At 36.8% G+C, this 14,994-nt stretch overlaps 1 protein-coding gene across 1 annotated transcript in view; it reads left to right on the top strand.

Moving 5' to 3' along the window:
* Positions 1-14,994, top strand: part of GIMAP7 (GTPase, IMAP family member 7) — a 57,674-nt gene that overhangs the window by 17,152 nt on the left and 25,528 nt on the right. The gene's annotated exons all lie outside the window — the stretch shown is intronic.

Below are 14,994 nucleotides of genomic sequence, written 5' to 3'. Positions count from 1 at the left end.
GACAGCAGAGGATGGGAGGGAGGGGAGGGTGGAGAGGGTGGGGAGGGATAATATGGGGAGAAATGCCAGATACAGTATGCACCTAAGTTAAATAAATAAATTAAAAAAAAAAAAAGAAAATCCGATGGGGAGTAATCATATCTCAGTGCATCTGAATTTGCATTTCTCTCCATGTGATTGAGATTAAGCATCTTTTCGTATGTTTAATATCAGTTTGTATTTCTGTTAATTTTTTCACATATTTTGTCCATTTTTACAATGAATTGTTGGACTTTTACATTTTTATAAACAGTAAACTTTATTTTTTACAGCAGTTTTAGATTCACAGCAAAATTGAGCAGAAAGCACTGAGTTCCCACACACTCTCTGTCTTCACACATGTCCAGCATCCCCAGCTATTGATATCCAGCCCTACAGTGATACACTTGTTACAAGAAGTAAGCCCAGCCTGACACTCTATACAATAAGAGCTTAGTCACTTGTCTATTCTATGAGTTACAAATACTATTTTTCAGGTTGTCATATTTTACTTTGTTTTTGTTATGTAGAAGTGTATTACTATTATGTAGGCAAATTAATCAAATTATGTGTATGTCTGATTTTTGAGTCATACCTTCTACATGTATAGATTTTAATGGAATTGTTTTCTGTTTCCTTCTAAGACTTAAATTTTTTTTTTCTAGCATTTAAATGTTTTATTCATTTGTAACTCATCCTGGGTTTATCAAGCAATTCTTCTGCCTTGCCTGTATAAACTGTTCTTCCAGCCTCTAAATAATTGAAGAGGAAGGGAATATCTTAATTAAAATATTCTAGCTACTTAACAGAAAGGACATGTTAGAATACAGTATCACCATTTTGCAATATGCAATAAACTGACAAATCTGTACAATGCTCCTCAATAACTGCTAACATAAAAAGAGCAAAAGCAAGGCATCAAGTGCCCCCTGATGGAAATACACAACACCATCTATGAGTAACATTGTCAAAAAATTGAACTTGATTGTGATCTCTCTGATCAAATCAAACACAACTAAATTCCAGTTTATAAAAGTGTGTGAGACTGAGGACCATGGCAAGTGATATCAAACAGAAAAATGCAGAATGGAGAAAAAGCAACAGTACAATTTATATAGGATTTTTAATAAATACATTGCAAGAAAAGAAATGGGGTAAAAATCTTTTGTTTCTGGCCATGATAGAGTAATGGGAACCGTTATTTATCCTACTTCCATAAACAACCAGAAAAATAGTGAAATATATAAAGGAATTGTTTCCAGACATTGGACAATAGGCTGCTCAGGACTGATCCATGAGATAGGTCAACTGGGTGGAAAATGAAAATCGATGTCAACTGAGATTTCCACAAAAGAATAAGAGATCAAAAATAGTAAATACTTGGATAAATACAAAATATTCTTTAAAAATTATTTGAAAGAGAGATGATATACTCTTGAAAGCATTTTCATTGAATTTACCTTTTATGTAAATGTAAAATCTTTGACAACAATAATGCAGAAGATGGAAGAAAGGGAGTGAAAGTATAACGTTATAAAAGTCCTGTAGATGAAGCGACATAATATTTACCGACGGTAGAATGCGATGTACAGAGAATAAAATAAGGTGTGGCTAATAAAGCAATAGTGGAAATAAAATGAAAATTTAAAAAGTTGCCATAAAAGACCTGGTGCAGTGCCTCACACCTGTAATCCCGGCACTTTGGGAGACCAAGCCAGGTGGATCACCTGAGGTCAGGAGTTCGAGACCGGTCTGAACAACATGGTGAAACCCCATCTCTACTAAACAAAAACAAAAACAAAAACTAGCCTGGCGTGGTGGTGTGCACCTGTAGTCGTAGCTACTTGGGAGGCTGAGGCAGGAGAATCTCTTGAATCCAGAGGCAGATATTGCAGTCAGCTGAGATCATGCCACTGCACTCCAGCATGGGTGACAGAGCAAGACCCTGTCTTTAAAAAACCCGAAAATGTTGGCATAAAAAAGAATAGTTGGAACAAATAAAAATGAATAGCAAAATCATGAATTTAAACACAACCATATTGATAATCATATTAGATTAAATGTCTAAATGCTCCAATTATAAAACACGTTGACGGATTGGATAAAAAAGCAAGACCTCACTGTATGCTATCTAAAGGAAAGTCCACTTTAAATATAAAGACACAATGGGTTAAAAGCAGAAGAACTAAAAAAGATACATATCATGCATATATCAGACATAAAAAAATGGCAATGGCTATATTAGTTATCAAAGTGGGCTTTAGAACAATGCTATCTCTTCACCAGGGATAAAGAAGAACACTTCATGACAATAAGTACGTTAATTCATCGAGAAAATATAACAATACTGGCTGTGCACACACCTAGTTAAAAACTAACAGTTTTAAAAAATAAGTGAACTTCAAAATTCAAGAAGTGAAAATTGACAGAAATGAATGGAGAAATAGACGAATCCCCAATTATAGTTGGAGATTTCAACATACCTTCTGTAATAACGCATACTATTTCCAAACATGTATAAGGTCCTTATTTTCCTTAAAATTGAGCGCAGATGACCAAAGAGAAACTGTTTTGTAATTCAGACTTCTTCCCACTAACCTTTGACTTAAGGTTTCATTTCCCAATTTCCCATCATCTTACTACTAAGTGGGTGGGTTAGGATCTGAAGAGATGCATGAAGGGACAGAAGGAGAATGAACCATTTTAGATTAGGGTTCCTGATCTTGCACAGTGGGTGGCTTTGTTTATGCATCTAAACAAAGGTTTATAAAGCAAGTTCTTAGATTCATAAAGCACTCAGATTCACAAAGCAAGTTCTTAGAGACCTACAAGAACTTAGACTCCCACACAATAATAGTGGGAGACTTTAACACCCCACTGTCAATATTAGACAGATCAACGAGACAGAAAACTAACAAAAATATTCAGGACTTGATCTCAGGTCTGGACCAAGCAGACCTAACAGACATCTACAGAACTCTCAACCCCAAATCAACAGAATATATATTCTTCTCAGCACCGCATTGCACTTATTCTAAAATTGACCACATAATTGGAAGTAAAACACTCCTCAGCAAATGCAAAATAATGGAAATCATAACAGTCTCTCAGACCACAGTGCAATTATATTAGAACTCAGCGTTTAAAAACTCACTCAAAACAGCACAACTACATGGAAACTAAGCAACCTGCTCCTGAATAACTACTGAGTAAATAACAAAATGAAGGCAGAAATAAAGATGTTCTTTGAGACCAATGAGAACAAAAGTACAACATACCAGAATTTCTGGTACACATTTAAACCAGTGTGTAGAGGGAAATTGATAGCATTACATGCCCACAAGAGGAAGCAGGAAAGATCTAAAATCAACACCCTAACATCACAATTGAAAGAAACTACAGAAGCAAGAGAAAACAAATTCAAAAGCTAGCAGAAGACAAGAAATAACAAAGATCAGAGCAGAACTGGAGATAGAGACACAAACCCCTTAAAAAAATCAATGACACTAGTAGCTGGTTTTTTGAAAAATTCAGCAAAATAGATAGACCACTATAGTGCCAGACTAATAAAGAAGAAACGAGAAGAATCAAATAGATACAATAAAAAATGATAAAAGGGTTATCACCACCGATTCCACAGAAATTCAAACTACCATCAGAAAATACTATAAACTCCTCTATGCAAACAAACTAGAAAATCTAAAAAAAAAATTCTGGAAGGAATCTAGAGAGACATTCTGGATACAGTGTCTGTGCCCAAATGAGGTGGGCTCTGCCCAGTTCAAACTTTCCTGTGGCTTTGCTTACACTGTGAGGGGAAAATCACCTACTCAATCCTCAGTAATGGTGGGTGCCCCTCCCCCCACCAAGCTGAAGCATCCCAAGTCAACTTCAGGCAGATGTGCTGACAGTGAGCATTTCAAGCAAGTGGATATTAGCTTGCTAGGGTCCATGGGAGTGGGATCTACTGAGCTAGACCACTTGGCTCCCTGGATAAAGTCCCCTTTCCAGGAGAGTGAATGGTTCTGTCTTGCTGGAGTTTCAGGTGCCACTAGGGTATGAAGAAAACTCCCGCAGCTAGCTCAGTGTCTGTCCAAATGGCTACCCAGTTTTGTACTTGAAATCCAGGGCCTGGACAATGGTGTCATTTGAAAATTGATGCCATCTTACTTCTTCCTTTTCTGTTTTCCTTGCATTTCTATTTCTTATTTTATTTCACTTGCTGAAACTTGAAGCACTAAGAGTGACAAAAGCAGATATCTTGCTTGGTTTTCAATCTTGGGAGAAAGCATTTATTCTTTTACCATTAAGTACAATACTAACTGTAAGGGTTTTTTGGTAGATTCTCTAATTTTTGAGAGTTTTTTTAATGCATAAATGTTGAATTTTCTCAAATGTCTTTTCTGCATTGATTAACATGGTTATATAGTTTTTAGCCTGTTAATGTGGTAGATTATACTGATTGATGTTAAAATATTGAATAAGCCTTAAATCCCTAAAATAAACTCTACTTGTTCATGATGTTTAATTCTTTTTATATAATGCTGAATTTTATTTGCTGAAATTTTGTTAAGGTTTTTTTATATCTGTATCCTTGAAGAATATTGATCGGTAGTTTTCTTTCTTTGCACTAATTTTACCTGGCTTCAATATCAGAATAATCAATACTAGCTTCATAAAAAGAGGAAGAGAGGGTCTTCTCCTCTGTATTTTTTGGAGGAGATTGTAGAATTTGTGTTAATTTCTTAAAAGTTTGGTAGAAATCTCCAGTGAAGCCATCTGAATATAGAGATATCATTTGTAGTATTTTGAAGTTATGAATTCAGTTTTTTTCCATTTTTGTTCATAGATCATTTTTCTATTTTTTTAAATTGCATTTTAGGTTTCGGGGTACATGTGAAGAACATGCAAGATTGTTGCATAGGTACACACATGGCAGTGTGATTTGCTGCCTTCCTCCCCTTCACCTATATCTGGCAGTTCTCCCCATGCTATCTCTCCCCAACTCCCCACCCCACGCTGTTCCTCCCCTATTTCCCCCCAACAGACCCCAGTGTGTAGTGCTCCCCTCCCTGTGTACATGTGTTCTCATTGTTCAACACCTGCCTACGAGTGAGAACATGTAGTGTTTGATTTTCTGTTCTTGTGTCAGTTTGCTGAGAATGATGGTTTCTAGGTTTATCCATGTCCCTACAAAGGACATGAACTCATCGTTTTTGATGGCTGAATAATATTCCATGGTGTATATGGAATTTTATATGGAACATTTTCCCTGTCCAGTCTATCATCCATGGGCATTTGGGTTGGTTCCAGGTCTTTGCTATTGTAAACAGTGCTGCAATGAACATTCATGTGCATGTGCCCTTATAGTAGAACGATTTATAATCCTTTGGATATATACCCAGTAATGGGATTGCTGGGTCAAATGGAATTTCTATTTCTAGGTCCTTGAGGAATCACCACACTGTCTTCTACAATGGTTGAACTAATTTACACTCCCATCAACAGTGTAAAAGTGTTCTTATTTCTCCACATCCTCTCCAGCAACTGTCGTCTCCAGATTTTTTAATGATCGCCATTCTAACTGGTGTGAGATGGTATCTAAATGTGATTTTGATTTGCATTTCTCTGATGACCAGTGGTGATGAGCATTTTTTCATATGCCTGTTGGCCTCCTGTATGTCTTCTTTTGTAAAGTATCTGTTCATATCCTTTGCCCACTTTTGAATGGGCTTGTTTGTTTTTTTCTTGTAAATCTGTTTTTGTTCTTTGTAGATTCTGGATATCAGCCCTTTGTCAGATGGGTAGACTGCAAAATTTTTTTCCCATTCTGTTGGTTGCTGATTCACTCTAATGACTGTTTGTTTTGCCGTGCAGAAGCTGTGGAGTTTGATTAGGTCCCATTTGTCTATTTTGGCTTTTGTTGCCAATGCTTTTGGTGTTTTGGTCATGAAGTCCTTGCCTACGTCTATGTCCTGAATGGTTTTGCCTAGATTTTCTTCTAGGGTTTTTATGGTGTTAGGTCTTATGTTTAAGTCTTTAATCCATCTGGAGTTAATTTTAGTGTAAGGTGTCAGGAAGGGGTCCAGTTTCTGCTTTCTGCACATGGCTAGCCAGTTTTCCCAACACCATTTATGAAACAGGGAATCCTTTCCCCATTGCTTGTTTTTGTCAGGTTTGTCAAAGATTAGATGGTTGTAGATATGTTGTGTTGCCTCCGAGGCCTCTGTTCTGTTCCATTGGTCTATACCTCTGTTTTGGTACCAGTACCATGCTGTTTTGATTACTGTAGTCTTGTAGTATAGTTTGAAGTCAAGTAGTGTGATGCCTCCTGCTTTGTTCTTTTTGCTTAGAATTGACTTGGCTATGTGGGCTCTCTTTTGGTTCCATATGAAGTTTAAGGTGTTTTTTTTTTTTCAGTTCTGTGAAGAAGGTCATTTGTAGCTTGATGGGGATAGCGTTGAATGCGTAAATTACTTTGGGCAGTATGGCCATTTTCACGATACTGATTCTTCTTAACCATGAACATGGAATGTTTCTCCATATGTGTGTGTCCTCTCTTATTTCATTGAGCAGTGGCTTGTAGTTCTCCTTGAAGAGGTCATCCTGATACCAAAACCCGGCAGAGACTCAACAAGAAAAGAAAACTTCAGGCCAGTATCCATGATGAACATAGATGCAAAAATCTTCAATAAAACACCGGCAAGCCAATGGCAACAGCACATCAAAAAGCTTATCCACCATGATCAAGTAGGCTTCATCCCGGGGATGCAAGGCTGGTTCAATGTATGCAAGTCTATAAACGTAATTCACCACATAAACAGAACCAAAGACAAAAGCCACATGATTATCTCAATTGATGCAGAGAAGGTCTTTGAAAAAATTCAACAGCCCTTTATGCTAAAAACCCTCAATAATCTAGATATTCACGGAATGTATCTCAAAATAATAAAAGCTATCTATGACAAACCAACAGTCAATATTATACTGAATGAGCAAAAACTGGAAGCATTCCCTTTGAAATCCGTCACTAGGCAAGGATGCCCTCTCTCACCACTCCTATTCAATATAGTACTGGAAGTTCTCGCCAGAGCAATCAGGAAAGAAAAGGAAATAAAGGGTATTCAAATAGGAAAGGAGGAAGTCAAATTGTCTCTATTTGCAGATGACATGATTGTATATCTAGGAGACCCCATCGTCTCAGCCCAAAATCTCCTGAAACTGATAAGCAGCTTCAGCAAAGTCTCAGGATACAAAATCAATGTGCAAAATCACAAGTGTTCCTATACATCAATAACAAACTTAAAGACAGCCAAATCAATTCAATTTCTTAAGTTGTTATAGGGCTATTCAAATTACTCATTTCAAATGGAATGAGTTGTAGTACTTTCTTTTATCTAGGAATTGGCTTATTTCATCTAAGTTGCCAAATTTACGTGTGTAGAGTCGTTCATAGTATTCTCTTGTTATCCTTTTGATGTCTAAAGGGTCTATAATGATACCCCTGCTTCATTCCTTGCATTGGTAATTTTTATCTTCTTTTTTTTGTTACTCTTGCTAGAGAGTTTTCAATTTTATTAATCTTTTCAAAGAATTTGTTGTTTCATTAATTTTCTCTACTTTTTGTTTTCTGTTTCACTGTTTTGTGCACTTATGTTTATAATTTCCTTCCTTCTGCTTGCAATAGGCTTATTTTGCTCTTCTTTCCCTAGGTTCTTGAGATGGGAGTTTAGATTATTAATTTATTAATATATTAATCTTTTTAAAGGTATGCATTTAGTGCTATAGATTTCCCTCTTAGCTTTGCTTCAGATGTGTCTCACAAATTTTGATATATTTTATTTTCACATTATTGAGTTTGATATAATTTTTTTGGACTTTCTTTTTGGCTTACAAATTATTTAGAAGTGTGTTGTTAAGTTTCTTTTTTAAAAATATATTTTATTGCATTTTAGGTACATGTGAAGAACATGCAAGACTGTTGCATAGGTACATACATGGTAGTGTTGTTTGCTGCCTTCCTCCCCATCACCTATATCTGGCATTTCTCCCTATGTTATCTCTCCTCAACTCCCCACCTCCCACTGTCCCTCCCCTTGTTCCCCCCAACAGACCCCAGTGTGTGATGCTCCCCTCCCTGTGTCCATCTATTCTCATTGTTCAATACCAGCCTATGAGTGAGAGCATGAGGTGTTTGCTTTTCTGTTCTTGTGTCAGTTTGCTGAGAATGATGGTTTCCAGGTATATCCATGTCCCTACAAAGGACATGAACTCATTGTTTTTTTTATGGCTGCGTAATATTCCATGGTGTATATGTGCCACATTTTCCCTGTACAGTCTATCATCCATGGGCATTTGGGTTGGTTCTGGGTCTTTGCTATTGTAAACAGTGCTGCAATGAACATTTGTGTGCATGTGTCCTTATAATAGAACGATATATCCAAAGGATTATAAATTATAAAAGTTTCTCTTTTTTATTGTAATTTAGGTTCTGGGGTACATGTGCAGATAATGCAGGATTGTTGCATAGGTACATAAATGGCAAGGTGGTTTGCTACCTTCATCCCCGCATCACCTATATCTGGTATTTCTCCCCTCATCATCTCTCTCCTCCCTCCCCTCCTCTGCTGTCCCTCCCCTAGTGCACCTCTACTGACCACAGTGTGTGATGCTCCCATCCCTGTGTCCATGTGTTCTAATCGTTCAACATCCGCCTATAAGTGATAACATATGGTGTTTGGTTTTCTGTTCTTGTGTCAGTTTGCTGAGAATGATGGTTTCCAGATTCATCCATGTCCCCATGAAGGGCACAAACTCATCATTTTTAATGGCTGTGTATTATTCCATGGTGTATATGTGCCACATTTTCTTTATCCAGTCTATTGATGATGTTAAGTTTCTACATGTTTGGATATTTATCTTATTTTCGTTATTGATTCCACTGAGTCAGAGAACATACTCTGTATGATTTCAATTCTCTTCTAATTTTGTTGAGGGTTATTTCAAAAATCAGGATATGGTCTATCTTAGTATATGTTCCATGGTCACTTGGAGATAATGTGTATTCTATTGCTGGGAGGGGTGTTCTACAAATACCAATTAGATCTTGTTGGTTGATGATGTTGTTGAATTCTTGTATATCTTTTCTCATTTTCTGTGAAGTTGTTCTACAGTTTCTAAGAGAGGAGTGTAAAGTCTCCAATTATAGTTATAGGTTTGTCTATTTCTCCTTTCAGTTTTATTAGTTATGCTTCATATATTTTGCAGCTTGCTTGGTAATACACATTTAGAATGCTCTGTCTTCTTGGTGGGTTGGCCTATAAAATGTCTCTTTCTGTATCTGATAATTTTATTTGCTCTGAAGTCTCCTTTATCTAATATCTGATATTAATATAACCATTCATTTTTCTTTTGAATAATATATATCATCCAAATATTATATATTAAATATATATATTCATCCTTTTATTTTCAACCTTTCTCTATTGTTATATTTGAAACAATTTTTTTTTTTGTAAAATCATAGAATCAGGTCATAGTTTTTAATCTATTCTATGAATTTTTGTCTTTTAACTGGTGTATTTAGGCCCATTGTAGTTAGTATGATTATTGGTATATTAGGGCATAAGTCAGGAATTTTGCTTTATTTTTCTCTGATTTTCATTTATTTATTTCTCTCCTACATTCCCTGTGGTATACCTGAATACTTTTCAGAATTCTATTTTGATTAATATACAGTGTTTTTAAATTTTATATTTGTTTTATTTATTTATTGAGATATGGTCTCATTCTGTCATCCAGGCTGGAGTGCAGTGGTGCTATTACGGCTTACTGCAGCCTCGACCTCTCAGGCCCAAGTGATCCTCACACCTCAGCCTCCTGAGTAGCTGGGACCACAGACATGCACCACCACGCCTGGCTAATTTATATTTTTTGTAGAGACAGGGGTTTACCATGCTGCCCAGGCTGGTCTCAAATTTCTGGTCTCAAGTAATCTGTCCACCTCAGCCTCCCAAAGTGCTGGGATTAAAAACATAAGCCACCATACCCGGCCTCAAAATTTATTTTTAATTGACAAGTAATAATCACATATGCTTACCCCATACATAATGTTTTTTAAATGTATTTTTCTATATAACTTTTAAAGTGATTGAGCTAGGTATTAACATATATACACACAACTTATCACAGTCCACTGAAGCTTTTTTCCAGTTTGTGTGAAACATATAAACTTTACTTTTTTTTTTTTTACATCCCTTTAACTTCCCCTATTTACAATATACATTGTTGTAAATGTTTTCTACATAAACTTAGAACCACACTGGACAATGTTGTAATATTTTATTCAACCATCAATCATATTAGAAAACTCAAAAGAATAACCTGTTATATTTCTTCATATTTTTGCTTACTGAGTTCTTTCTTCCATGCTAGTGTTCCAAGTTCCTTCTTACGTTATTTCCTTTTTGTTTATAGGACTTCTTTTAGTCTTTCAGAGAGGTCTGCTGGCGACAAATTCTCCTAATTTCTTTTCATCCGATAATATCTTGATTCCTCTTTTATTCCTGAAAAATGTTTCTCTGGCTATAGGATTTTGGGTTGACAACCCTTTTCTCTCAACACTTGAAAAATGTTGTGTCACTTACTTCTGGCCAACGTGCTTTCTGGTGAGAAATCTGGATATAACCCTACACGCTATGATGAAAGCAGAGCTTGATATACCTCTCAAAAGTGTGCCACCTCTGTTCCCTCTCTACAGATTTTAGGCACCCTCTCCCCGTTCCAATATGTTTAGGTGTCAGGAGTGTAAGTCTCAGAGGACTTTTAAATTTTTCCTTGTGGATATCCTTCTCCAGGATCACTTTGTGCTTGAACGTCCCTTAGTTCTATAGCAGGCCTTGGCTTTGGTTTCGGTCAGCACCCGGTCCTTTAGAACCAATGTGCTCCTTTGGTCACTGCTGCCACCACCATGCCTTTCTCAGAGGAGAGTGGTTGAGAGGAGCCTGTACTCCCCTCACTGCCCTGCCTACCCACACTTATGTACTACCTTCCCTTTCATCCCCTGAATGGCATCAACATATAATTATTAGTGTTGACCAGGATTAAATAGAGAATCTCAACATGGAGGATGTACCAGTTTCCTAGGGCTGCCATAACAGAGTAGCACAAATTTGGTGGTTTATACTACTAAGAATGGATTCTCACACCATTCAGGAAGTCCAAAATCTGAAATCAAGGTGTTGTTAAAGGCATGCTCCCTCTGAAGCCTCCAGAGGAAAACTCTTGCTTACCTCTTTCAGTTTCTGGTAGTCCCCGGTGTTCCTTGGCTTGTGGTAGTAAAACTCTAAATCTCTGCCTCTACTTCACATGGCTGTTTTTTTCTCTGCATGTGTCCCTGTCCAAATGTCCCTCTTGTGATAAAGATAGCAATTAAATTGAATTAAGTCTAACTCTAATGACTTTAATCTTAACTCAACTAAATATGAACTTGATTAAATTTATTAAATTTACAAAGACCCTGTTTCCAAAAAATCACACTCATAGGCATGGGAGTTTCAGTCTATCTTTTCTTCTGGAAACATAATTCAACCATAAAAGTAGAGAAAAACTTTAAAAGTGAATCAGAATATAAATGTCAACAGAATGCTAGAAACTAAAGTTAAAATCCTCTTAGGGACACTCTCATGAGCCCACCCCAGGTCTGGATGTTTTGTGTAAATAGAATAATGTATTTACATGGTCTTTTGTGTCTGGCTTCTTTTTCTTAGCATAATACTTTCAAAGTTCATTCATGTTGTAGCATGTATTTATACTTCATTTCTTTTTATGAGTAGATAATATTCCATTGTATGAATATGCCATATTTATTTATACATTCATTAGTTGATAGGCATCTGTGTCGTTTTTCACTTTGGGGTTATTATGAATAATGCTGCTGTGAATATCCATGTAGAACTTTCTGTATGAGCATATGCCTTCACTTCTCTCGGGCACATATGAAGAACGGAACTACTGAGTCATATGGTAAATCTATTTCTAACTTTTTAAAAGATATGCCAAATTGTTTCCCACAGCAGTGGTACCATTTTACTTACCCACCAGAAATGTATAAGGGTCTAATTTCCCCACAGCCTCATCAACATTTCTTATTGTTTTCATTAAAAATTTTATAACCATCCCAGTGGATCTGATGTGACATTTTATTTTGATTGTTGATTTGTATTGCTTGATGACCAATAATAATGAGCATCTTTTCATATGTCTATTGATCATTTTTGTATCTTCCTTGGAGAAATGTCTATTCAAATATTTTGTCCCCTTTTAAATTGGAGTATTTGTCTTTTTAGAGTTGTAAGAATTATTTATGTATTCTGATACTTGGTCTTTATCAGCCATATTATTTATTTCATTTTATTCTGACGGCCGTCTTTTCACTTTCTTAGTGGCATTCTTTGGTAGGCAAAGATTTTTTGTTTATGAAATCCAATCATCCTGCTAAATGAAATAAGTTGAACACAGAGAGACAAATAGTGCAAGGTCTCACTCATTTGTGACATCTAAAATAGTCAAACTCATAGAATGGTAGTTGCCTAAGGCCGAAGGGAATGAAAATTATGGTGATACTCGTCAAAGAGTATAAGATGTTAGTTGTGCAAACCGAATAAGTTCTGGAGATCTAATGTAAAGCAATGTGACTATAGTTAACAATGTTGTAGTCACTGATGCATGATGATGTTTTGGTCAATCAATGATGTATCACATATATGATGGTGGTCCTCTAAGATTATATTGGAGCTGAAAAAGTCCTATTGCCTAATGACATCTTAGCTGTCATAATATCATAATGCAATTACTTTATTTTAAAAACAAATTTAGTATAGCCTAAGTGTACAGTGTTTACAAAGTCTACAGTAGTGTACAGTAATGTCCTAGGCCTTCACCTTCCCTCATCACTCACTTACTCACTAGCTCACCCAGAGCAACTTCCAGTCCGGCATGCTCCATTCATGGTAAATGCTCTATACAGTTGTACCATTTTTCATCTTTTACACTATATTTTTATCATACGTTTTCCATGTCTCTATGTTTATATGAGTTTCCACACAAAAATACCATCATGTTGCAATCGTCTACAGTACTCAGTGCAGTTAACATGCTGTACGACCCTTTTCTCTCAACACTTGAAAAATGTTGTGTCACTTACTTCTGGCCACCATAGTTTCTGGTGAGAAAGCTGGATATAATCCTATGCTACGATGGAAGCAGAACTTGCGATATCTCTCAAGGGTGTGCCACCTCTGTTCCCTTCTCTACAGAGTGGGACTTCATTCTCTCTGTAACCTAGGAACAATAGCTTGTGCCATTTAGCCCAGTTTATGTAGTAGGCTCTACCACCTAGGTTTGTGTAAATACACTCTATAATGTTTGCACAATGACAAAATTGCCTAATAATGCATTTCTCTGAACATATACCAGTCATTAAGTAATGAATGACTGTCCTTGGAATTTGCTAAAAGGGTAGATCTTAAGTCTTCTCACCATGCACAAAGGTAACGACGTGAGGTAATGATATGTGAATTAGCTTGACTGTGGTGGTATTTTATAATGTACATGCATTTCAAAACTCCAAATTATATGCCTTAAGTATATGCAATTTTTGTCTGTCAAGTACACTTCACTAAAACTTCAGGAAACCTAATTTACCTATTTATCCTTGGTTGCTTGTGCTTTTGGTGTCATATCTAAGAAACTATTGCCTAGTCCTAGGTCATGAAGCTATATACCTGTTTTCTTTTTAAGATTTCAATTGTTTTAACTCTTATATTTGGATATTTAATCTGCTTCGAGTTAATATTTGCGTATAGAGTAAGGTAGGGCGTCCAACATTCTTTCGCATGTGGATATACAGTTGTCTCAGCACTATGGGTTGTTTTCACCCATTGATTTGTTTCAGGTGTTTTTCATGACATACTTTATCCTTTTGTGTATATCCCACTACATACAGACAGCCTTGTAACTTACTGTATACCAAACATACTCTCTTCCCTAGTGTGTCTTGCATTCAGCCCTAGCTAGGTGTAGGTTGAACCAGACAATCACCTTTCTCTCTGGAATTCCTGGAGTTCTCCTTCCACACTCCTACCAGCAGGGTCACTGGCCCTTAGGAATGGCCTGGGCCCCATTCCTCCTCAACCAAAGAGCAAGAATCAAGCGTTTCTCACTCGATTTGGGTCAAGGATTAAAATCTTTGATTGCTTACAGTGGGCACTTTGCTGTTCTTTTTTTTTTCACATTTATTTTCATCAATGATCATTCCCTTTCTCTTCAGGCTGCCAATGGCAGAACTGTTCTGTTTGTTTACTGCAAGAGTATATTGAAAAGTGATTTCATTTCCTACCAAGACCTCTGCCAAGATCTGTTCACAACTCCCTAAACCAACTCCGTAAAAGTCTCTGCTGCTGAGGAAATGTCAAGTCTCAGTGTTTGGCACTGGTGTTCCTGTTGATGTGTGCAGTGGCTTCCAAGAAGGACTTGTAGGCTTGTTCTCCAGTATGGGCTCGGGTGTTCCAGCTTATTTTCCCTTTTTGCCTGTCTCTTTAGTAATAGAGGCCGTCAGTAACCTGGGTCTCTCTAGCTATGAAGGCAATGGGCGGATAATGTCATAGGGGAGAGGTTTGGAATTACAGAGCAACACCAAAGAGAGGAGCTGGAATCTGTGGGTGAGAGTGGTGGAGTCTGAGACAAAATCAATGCAGATAGAGGAATATGGAGGAACAGTGGGGTTGACAGCACAAGCTAACGTGCCTTATTTTACCTGGACCAGAGATCTGACCCAGATATGTGTGGGTCAGAAGACGATTCTATATTCCATCATCATATCACCAGTTCTTAGTCGACAGAAACCTGTTTGCCTCTTTTAGTAAAAGAAAAATGTCCAAACCTCTTAATTTTTTGATTTGAGTTGCGCAGATCGCA

This window comes from Saimiri boliviensis, chromosome 10, assembly GCF_048565385.1.
Source record: "Saimiri boliviensis isolate mSaiBol1 chromosome 10, mSaiBol1.pri, whole genome shotgun sequence".
NCBI lineage: Eukaryota > Metazoa > Chordata > Mammalia > Primates > Cebidae > Saimiri > Saimiri boliviensis.
Note: the sequence above shows the minus strand (reverse complement) of the source record. Positions and strands in the feature narration are given on the sequence as shown.